Source organism: Equus asinus, unplaced genomic scaffold, assembly GCF_041296235.1.
Source record: "Equus asinus isolate D_3611 breed Donkey unplaced genomic scaffold, EquAss-T2T_v2 contig_68, whole genome shotgun sequence".
Lineage (NCBI taxonomy): Eukaryota > Metazoa > Chordata > Mammalia > Perissodactyla > Equidae > Equus > Equus asinus.
Genome location: NW_027225382.1, coordinates 840 through 10,345, shown reverse-complemented (window position 1 = coordinate 10,345; position 9,506 = coordinate 840). Strand labels below are relative to the sequence as shown.

The following is a 9,506-nucleotide window of genomic DNA, read 5'->3' as shown; positions in this document are numbered from 1 at the left end:
CCGTGGCGTGGGGGCGGCCGTGGGAGCCGCAGGCTGGGGAGCGCCGCCTCGGCCGCCCGCCGCTGAGCGGCGCTCAGGCCAAGAGACCCGAGGGGCCTGAGCCTGGCGCCTGCGCTCTGGCCGACGGCTCGCCCGCAAGGGTCCGGCTCCGGGGTGCGTTGGTGGCGAGGCAGGAGCGCGGTCTTGGATGGCGGGCGCGCTTTGGCAGAGTGGCTGCCGGCCGGCGGGCCGCCCGCGGAGGAGGCGCGCCGTCGTGTCGTCGTGGGTTTGGGCCCCCGAGGCGCCTTCGCGCGTGCAGACGGGGCTTGGCCCCGGCCGTGGGCCCGACGTGGCGTGTGGGCGACGGGGATCCAGGGCTTCGGCTCGCTGCTCCCCGGAGCCAGCTTGCCGGGTTGGGCCCGCGTGCCAGGCAGGCCCCGTGCAGGGAGGGCGCTGTGGTGGGCTGGCGAGCAGAAGGCCGGGCTGCGTGGGGCCCGGGAGGCAGGCATGTGTGGCCCGGGCGAGGCCCCGAGGTGAAAAGTCGTGGTGGGCACCACAGGCCACCGAGATGGGGACGGCGACCTGAGCAGGGTGTGGAGAGGATGGGCGGGCCGGGCGGCCGGGGGCTGTGGGAAAGGACAGCGTGTTGGACGGTGTGCCGCCCGTTGCGCAGGCGTGGCGCTCCAAGAGCGAGGCGCTGTGCGCCAGGCAGAAGTCGGAGGGTGACCCGTGGAGGGCTTTGCTCACGCAGGGTCGGGTGGGGTGGGGTGGGGTGGGGTGGGGGAGGGGGAGTGGGAGTGGGAGTGGGAGCGCGAGTGGGAGGGAGGGCTACACAACCCCCCTAATGGGGGGGCTCGTGTGCGGAGGGGGAAGGGGAGAGCAGGCGAGGAACGATGGGGCGCGAAGTCCTGAAGCCCCCGCGTGTGGGGTCCGGTGGGAAGGGTGTGTGAGTGAGTGGGCGGGGGCGCGCGCGCTGTGTCGGGAAGGCCGGTTGCCAGTGGGTTCGAGGCGCTGGGGCAGCCTCCTGGGCTGAGTGCGCCAGGCCCGCGCAGCGGCGGGCGTGAGAAGCGGGTGGGGTGGAGAGGCGTGCGTGTAGGGGCCTGGAGTTTGGCGCGGCGGCCACAGGCCGGAGCGCCAGCCCGGGCCGGCCAGGAAGGCGGCCAAGGGCGGCGCTCGGGTGTGCGGGAGGCCCGGGTAGGCGGGCGTTGGTTGGGCGGGCCAAAAGGTCGGCGTGTCAGGAGTGGGATTCGAACCCACGCCTCCAGGGGAGACTGCGACCTGAACGCAGCGCCTTAGACCGCTCGGCCATCCTGACGGCGGGCCTGGGCGCGTGGCCGCTCGCCTGGCTGGGAGCCGACGCGGCCGGCGGGGCCCTTGGCCGCCCGCGGCGCCTGGCGGGCGTCTTTGTGGGCGCGCCACGGACGGGACGCGCGCGCCGGCCGACGGGGAGCAAGGCCAGCGGACTCGCCCGGCTCCACCGCCGCCGCCGCCCCGTCGCCCACCCCGGGCGCCGGCCGGGACAAGGCCGCGGCCCGGCGCGCGCCCCCCTTCTCCTCGCCGCCTCGCTGGCCCTCTCGAGAGGGCCTCTTCCTCGCGGCGCGATCTCCGCACGGGAGGCAAGAGGCGGCGCAGACTCGGCATTTCCAGCCGCCGTCGCCGCCGCCGCCAGGGCCGGGCGCGCGGTCGGGGTCGTGTGCGGGCCGCGGGCCGCTTTGCTGGATGACGCGGTCGTTTGGCTGTCGGGTCGGATGGGGCACACGTGCCGGGCACCGGTGGCGGGCAGGGCCTCGAGGGCGGGGGTCGGCGTCGGCAGGCAGCCGGAGAGCGGTCGGGCGCCGGGGCGGCCGCCGCCGTCCTCGTTAGTATAGTGGTGAGTATCCCCGCCTGTCACGCGGGAGACCGGGGTTCGATTCCCCGACGGGGAGGCAAGACGTCCCTTTTTGGTGGCTGGCGCCGCTCTGCGTCCGGCCGCTTGCCCCCGAGGGCCCTTCTTCGCCCTGCCGCGCCCCGCCCTCCAGCCCCCGAGGGCGCTTCTTCGCCCTGCCCCGCCCTCCAGCCAGGCGCAGGCCGCCAACCCGTGCCCGGCCTGCCCACGGGGACCCCTCCCCGAGGCCCCCTCGCCGTCGGGCGGCGGTCGTTCGGCACGGCCGAGCCAAGGCTTCCTCTGCTCCCCGCAGCGCCCGACGAGCGGCCCGCCCCCAGCGGCTGGCGCACGGGGCTCCCTGCGACGCGACGCGACGCGCGACGCGCGCTGCACAGCTGCACAGCTGCCGGGACGGGCGGCGGGTGGGTCCTCTCTCGGTGCGCGCAGCTGCCTCGCCGAGCAGCCTGTGGAGAGGGGCTGGGGCGAGCCGGACGGTGGAGGGCGGGCGCCCGGCCGGGGCTTTGGCGGGGCGGTCGGCGTGGGAATGGCGGTCGCTTGGTGGCGCGGCAGCGAGGGCGCCCCCCAGAGGCGGTCCGTCCCGGCGGACGAGGGCTGCCGCGTCGGGCGCGGCGCTGGCGCTGGCGCGGGGCGGCGGTTGGTGGCGCCGGTGGCAGCGCCGCGCTGCGGGCGGGCGGGGCGTCGGAGCAGGGCTGCGCCAGGCGGCGGCGGCGGCGGCGGCGGCGGCGGCGGCCGGACTGCTGTGGCGCGAGCCCCGGGCCGGCGTCTCGGGGCAGGCCGGGCTGTGCGGCGTTGGTGGTATAGTGGTGAGCATAGCTGCCTTCCAAGCAGTTGACCCGGGTTCGATTCCCGGCCAACGCAGCGGGCCGACCTTTTGCCGAGCTGCGGGGCCCTCCCGCCCCGGAGGCGGGCGGCGGGCGGCGGGCGTGCGGCTGTGCGTGTGTGTGTGTGTGTGTGTGTGTGTGTGTGCGTGTGTGTGCGTGTGTGCGCGCGCAGCGTTTTGAGGGCGCGGCGAGCAGGAAGCCGGCGAGGGCGCGTGCCTGGGCCGGGGCGGCGGGCGGCTGGCCTGCGCAAGGCAGGGGGCCCCGGCGGCGAGGGAGCGGCGAGCGGGCGGGCTGCGGGCCCCGGGTCCAGGAGGCGCAGGCGAGGCGCGAAGCCCGACGCTCCCTGGTGGTCTAGTGGTTAGGATTCGGCGCTCTCACCGCCGCGGCCCGGGTTCGATTCCCGGTCAGGGAAGCCTTTCTTCTTCCTCTCCGCCCGCCCGCCTGCCGGCCGCCCGACCTCCGCCTCCCCGGCGCGGCGCGGGCGGCCGCGACCCCTCCCCCCACCACGCACACTTTTAGCCCGCGCCGGAGCTCGCTCGCTTCGCCCCTCGCCCCCTGGCCTCGGCCTCCCGACAAGGCCACCCGCCACGTCCAGCCCTGACCCTGCCACGCCCCCTCCACCCCTGCCAACGGCAGACCTTTCGGCCCCCGCTCGCCCCCTGGGCGTCTCCCCTCCTCCTCCTCCTCCTCCTCCTCCTCGGACGCTCGCCTCGCTTCCCCTCTTCCTCGGTGGCTGGGGCCGCCTCTCTCCCGCCGTGGCCGCGGGCGCACAGCCCCGCCGCCGGCCCCCGCACGCGCTTCGACTCTCCCGCAGCCTGGCTTCGGCCGCGACAGTTTCGCGGCCCCCAAGCCGCCCCTTGGTCCCTCCCGAGGTGGGGCCGCCGGTGGGGGCTGGGGCTGGGGGTGCGGGCGGGAGGGGGCAGGGGTCTCCCTGGACCGGTCGGGCCACCTGCCGAGACCTGTGGTCCCTGGCCTCGCCCCTCGCGCCAGCCAAGGCGCCGGCAGCTTTCCCGCCGCCGCCTGCCGGGTCCTGGGCCCGCTGCGTGTCCCGGGGGCCCGGCGATTGGGCGCCAGGGGCGTCTGGGTCTCGCGCGGGCGTGGGAGCCGAGGGCCCGGCCGCGGCGCCCGAGAGGCGGAGATGGGCCAGTGACCCTCGACCCGTCCGTCCGTCGGGCTAGCGAGACCAGCCCGCCGCGGAGGAGACAGAGCAGGGAGCTACAGGAGGCCGTTCCGGAAAACGCCACGGGCAAGCAGGTGGGGAGGGGCTGGGGGCGGACGGGTGGCGGGGGTGGCCAGCGTTTTCTTCCAGTGGCCTCAGCGACGCTCCGCGTCCTATGGCCAAGTGGCCGGGGCGTTCCCCGGAACTCTTGCCTCCCCCACGCCCCTCCCCCCACCGAGCTGGGACTTTGGACGGCGTTCCCCTTCCCGCCTCGGCGTCCACCCACGCCATCCCTCTCTCCAGCCCCGCATCCATCTTCTCCTGCGGCTGCTCCCCAAAGGAGATGGCAGCTCTCCGGCCCCTTGCCGCCACGACGGGCGCGCCGCCGTGAGCCAGCGGAGCTGAGTATCTGTCCAGGGACCGGTTCCGGCCGAGGCAGAGGGGAGGGCCGAGCCGATGAGCGGCAGGAAGCTGCCGCGGGCCCCACGCTGGACTTTGACGGAGCCGTTCTCCCCTGTGCCAAGGCGCCCCCGGTGGGCATAGGGGTGCGCCCCGTGAGCGCGGGAAGCTCCCCCACGGGCCCGGCCGGGGTGCTGGGCGTGCGCGTGCGGGGGCGGGAGACGGTGCGGGATGGAGGCGTCGGTCCCGGTGGGTGGCCCCCCACGCGGGTCAGGGCACAGGGCCAAGTGACCCCAGGAAGAGGGCACGGCGGTGAGCCGCGCGGTGGGTGGCGTGAGGAGGAGTCCCGGGTGTGCGAGCGGAGCGCCGCGGGCCCGGAGGAGGTGCGGGGCTTGCGGGAACGGGCCGCTCAGGCAGGGGCTCCGGGCGGCCAGGCCCCTTGGCCGGCACGGGTGGCGGCGGGTGAGATCTAGGGTTGGGGTGGGGACGAGGGGCCTGAGCGGGGGAGGGGGGACAGGGCCGGGGGAAGCGAGTCCTCGGGGCGGGTCGTGCGAGAGAGGACCACAGGGTCCGCGGGGTTGTTGGCGGATGGTGGGGCGGGGGGGCCTGGAGGCCGTAAGGAGCGGCGGGTGGCAAGCAGGGGCAGTGGGCTCCGGTGCGAGGAAGACGGAAGCCCCTGCGGTGGGAGAGGACGCCGGCGGGCGAGACTGGCTGTGCTGCGCTGCGAGGTGGTGAGGCTAAGGAGTAGGGTGAGAGGAGGGGTGGGGAGCGGGCAAGGGCGGGGAATGCCCCTGCCCCAGAGACAGAAACGACCTGTCCTGGGGACAGAGAGTCGCGTCTCGGGTGTGCGTTGGGGGTTGAGTTGAGAAGAGGCCAAAGGGACCAACGGAACGGAGGATCCCCGGCCGGGAAGGATTTGGAAAGTGGGGGCGCGGGGAGGAGGGGCCTGACAGGCGTCGGGGTGTTGGAGCAGTAGGGGGGTGGGGAGGGTGGAGGTGGAGGGGTTGGGGCTGGGGTGCGGCTTGGGGCTTGCAGGCTGGGGTGGCGGCGGCGGGCTTGGCAGTGTCCTCGGGGCGTCCTGGGGGCGGGGGTGGCGGCGAGGATTCGTCGTGGTGCCGGTGCTGACGCGTGGTGGACTTGGTGCTGGCGCCGGGGGAAGGGGGGGAGGGGCGGGGTGGGTGGACTGGGTGGCAGTGGCGGCGCAGGTGGTTTCGGTGGTGGAGGGCCCGGCGAGCGTTGGCAACCGATGGCGGCCGAGCGGGATCAGGTGAACACACGGCGGGCGTGCATGGTGACGATCTCGCGGAACTCTTTGGAAAGACTCGAGGGCGCGCCATCAGGACACGGGGACCCTCCGGGAGAAGGCGGTGGGTCACCCGTAGGAGCGGCACGTTCCTTCCTGCCGGCAGTGCCAACGCCGCGTAACTTGCCGGCCGGGGTCAGAGCGAGCCAGAGAGCGGGGAAAGGTGGCGGAGCGTGAGGAGGTGGGGCGTGCATGGGCCCGCGTGTGCTGCGGGAGAGTGTCCCTCGAAGGGAAACGCGTGACTCGAGCGGGGTCACGGGAAGGAAAAGAAGAGGGACAAGGAAGGAAGGTGCGCGGGCACGAGAGTGGCTGGGCCGTGAATGTGTCAGGGCACGGGGGTTTGGGGGGCGGGCGTTTGGTTCCCGGGGTGCGTGTTTGGGGGCGGAGGGGGGGGGGACTTTTGTCTCCAGGGCGAGAGCGAGGGCCCGGGGCGGGCGGAAGGTGTTGGTGTGTGGGGGCGGCCTCGAGCGCAGGAGAGAGGCAGCCTAAGCTGGACGTCGGGGCCGCGGGACCAAAAGGGGACGGGGTGCTGCATGGGCCGGGAATCGAACCCGGGCCTCCCGCGTGGCAGGCGAGAATTCTACCACTGAACCACCCATGCACCGGTGGCCGGCGCCACCAGGCGCCACCCCAGCGGCGCTCGCCACCAGCCGCCCGACACTGGTCACGGCCCTGCGGGGCCATCTCCTCCATCCGAGCCAGTCGGCGGACGGGGCAGCTGGAAGAGAGGCTGCGGGGCCCTGGAGGGCGCTCGGGGGCGGGCGCGGTAGGAGGGGGGTGCGGAGCAGGGAGACCCGGAGGCGCGGTGGCACCTGTGCGCCGAGGCGCGGAGGAGCCGCGACAGAGCGGGGCGGCCTCGGCCCATCCCGCGCCTTGTGTCCGGCCCAGGGCCGCCGCGACCCTGCCGGCGTCGCCGGAGGAAGCCAGGAGCCGCGCCCAGCCTGGCCCGCGCTCGAGTGCCAACGAGGGGCGGCGATCTGTGGCGGGCGACGTTCCCTTCGACGACCCACGGGCCCGTGCCCAAGTCCCCTGGGCGGCGGGCTTCCCCGCGGGTGCGCTGGGCGCGTGGCCGTGCGCGGGCGCCAACGGCGCGGCCTGCCGGACGAGAGCAGGGCAGGGCAGGGCAGGGCAGGGCAGGGCAGGGCAGGGCAGGGCAGGGCTGGGCAGGGCTGGGCAGGGCTGGGCTGGGCGGGAGGGCCGTGGCGTGGGGGCGGCCGTGGGAGCCGCAGGCTGGGGAGCGCCGCCTCGGCCGCCCGCCGCTGAGCGGCGCTCAGGCCAAGAGACCCGAGGGGCCTGAGCCTGGCGCCTGCGCTCTGGCCGACGGCTCGCCCGCAAGGGTCCGGCTCCGGGGTGCGTTGGTGGCGAGGCAGGAGCGCGGTCTTGGATGGCGGGCGCGCTTTGGCAGAGTGGCTGCCGGCCGGCGGGCCGCCCGCGGAGGAGGCGCGCCGTCGTGTCGTCGTGGGTTTGGGCCCCCGAGGCGCCTTCGCGCGTGCAGACGGGGCTTGGCCCCGGCCGTGGGCCCGACGTGGCGTGTGGGCGACGGGGATCCAGGGCTTCGGCTCGCTGCTCCCCGGAGCCAGCTTGCCGGGTTGGGCCCGCGTGCCAGGCAGGCCCCGTGCAGGGAGGGCGCTGTGGTGGGCTGGCGAGCAGAAGGCCGGGCTGCGTGGGGCCCGGGAGGCAGGCATGTGTGGCCCGGGCGAGGCCCCGAGGTGAAAAGTCGTGGTGGGCACCACAGGCCACCGAGATGGGGACGGCGACCTGAGCAGGGTGTGGAGAGGATGGGCGGGCCGGGCGGCCGGGGGCTGTGGGAAAGGACAGCGTGTTGGACGGTGTGCCGCCCGTTGCGCAGGCGTGGCGCTCCAAGAGCGAGGCGCTGTGCGCCAGGCAGAAGTCGGAGGGTGACCCGTGGAGGGCTTTGCTCACGCAGGGTCGGGTGGGGTGGGGTGGGGTGGGGTGGGGGAGGGGGAGTGGGAGTGGGAGTGGGAGCGCGAGTGGGAGGGAGGGCTACACAACCCCCCTAATGGGGGGGCTCGTGTGCGGAGGGGGAAGGGGAGAGCAGGCGAGGAACGATGGGGCGCGAAGTCCTGAAGCCCCCGCGTGTGGGGTCCGGTGGGAAGGGTGTGTGAGTGAGTGGGCGGGGGCGCGCGCGCTGTGTCGGGAAGGCCGGTTGCCAGTGGGTTCGAGGCGCTGGGGCAGCCTCCTGGGCTGAGTGCGCCAGGCCCGCGCAGCGGCGGGCGTGAGAAGCGGGTGGGGTGGAGAGGCGTGCGTGTAGGGGCCTGGAGTTTGGCGCGGCGGCCACAGGCCGGAGCGCCAGCCCGGGCCGGCCAGGAAGGCGGCCAAGGGCGGCGCTCGGGTGTGCGGGAGGCCCGGGTAGGCGGGCGTTGGTTGGGCGGGCCAAAAGGTCGGCGTGTCAGGAGTGGGATTCGAACCCACGCCTCCAGGGGAGACTGCGACCTGAACGCAGCGCCTTAGACCGCTCGGCCATCCTGACGGCGGGCCTGGGCGCGTGGCGCTCGCCTGGCTGGGAGCCGACGCGGCCGGCGGGGCCCTTGGCCGCCCGCGGCGCCTGGCGGGCGTCTTTGTGGGCGCGCCACGGACGGGACGCGCGCGCCGGCCGACGGGGAGCAAGGCCAGCGGACTCGCCCGGGCTCCACCGCCGCCGCCGCCCGTCGCCCACCCCGGGCGCCGGCCGGGACAAGGCCGCGGCCCGGCGCGCGCCCCCCTTCTCCTCGCCGCCTCGCTGGCCCTCTCGAGAGGGCCTCTTCCTCGCGGCGCGATCTCCGCACGGGAGGCAAGAGGCGGCGCAGACTCGGCATTTCCCAGCCGCCGTCGCCGCCGCCGCCAGGGCCGGGCGCGCGGTCGGGGTCGTGTGCGGGCCGCGGGCCGCTTTGCTGGATGACGCGGTCGTTTGGCTGTCGGGTCGGATGGGGCACACGTGCCGGGCACCGGTGGCGGGCAGGGCCTCGAGGGCGGGGTCGGCGTCGGCAGGCAGCCGGAGAGCGGTCGGGCGCCGGGGCGGCCGCCGCCGTCCTCGTTAGTATAGTGGTGAGTATCCCCGCCTGTCACGCGGGAGACCGGGGTTCGATTCCCCGACGGGGAGGCAAGACGTCCCTTTTTGGTGGCTGGCGCCGCTCTGCGTCCGGCCGCTTGCCCCCGAGGGCCCTTCTTCGCCCTGCCGCGCCCCGCCCTCCAGCCCCCGAGGGCGCTTCTTCGCCCTGCCCCGCCCTCCAGCCAGGCGCAGGCCGCCAACCCGTGCCCGGCCTGCCCACGGGGACCCCTCCCCGAGGCCCCTCGCCGTCGGGCGGCGGTCGTTCGGCACGGCCGAGCCAAGGCTTCCTCTGCTCCCCGCAGCGCCCGACGAGCGGCCCGCCCCCAGCGGCTGGCGCACGGGGCTCCCTGCGACGCGACGCGACGCGCGACGCGCGCTGCACAGCTGCACAGCTGCCGGGACGGGCGGCGGGTGGGTCCTCTCTCGGTGCGCGCAGCTGCCTCGCCGAGCAGCCTGTGGAGAGGGGCTGGGGCGAGCCGGACGGTGGAGGGCGGGCGCCCGGCCGGGGCTTTGGCGGGGCGGTCGGCGTGGGAATGGCGGTCGCTTGGTGGCGCGGCAGCGAGGGCGCCCCCAGAGGCGGTCCGTCCCGGCGGACGAGGGCTGCCGCGTCGGGCGCGGCGCTGGCGCTGGCGCGGGGCGGCGGTTGGTGGCGCCGGTGGCAGCGCCGCGCTGCGGGCGGGCGGGGCGTCGGAGCAGGGCTGCGCCAGGCGGCGGCGGCGGCGGCGGCGGCGGCGGCGGCCGGACTGCTGTGGCGCGAGCCCCGGGCCGGCGTCTCGGGGCAGGCCGGGCTGTGCGGCGTTGGTGGTATAGTGGTGAGCATAGCTGCCTTCCAAGCAGTTGACCCGGGTTCGATTCCCGGCCAACGCAGCGGGCCGACCTTTTGCCGAGCTGCGGGGCCCTCCCGCCCCGGA

General features: G+C 76.0%; 2 non-coding genes across 2 annotated transcripts; one reads left to right on the top strand and one right to left on the bottom strand.

Moving 5' to 3' along the window:
* The first annotated feature begins 3,025 nt into the window (after positions 1-3,025).
* On the top strand, positions 3,026-3,097 carry TRNAE-CUC (transfer RNA glutamic acid (anticodon CUC)). Its single transcript has one exon. It is a non-coding gene; the product is annotated as a tRNA-Glu (tRNA).
* Positions 3,098-7,954: 4,857 nt separating this feature from the next.
* On the bottom strand, positions 7,955-8,037 carry TRNAL-CAG (transfer RNA leucine (anticodon CAG)). The gene has a single exon. It is a non-coding gene; the product is annotated as a tRNA-Leu (tRNA).
* Positions 8,038-9,506: the final 1,469 nt, after the last annotated feature.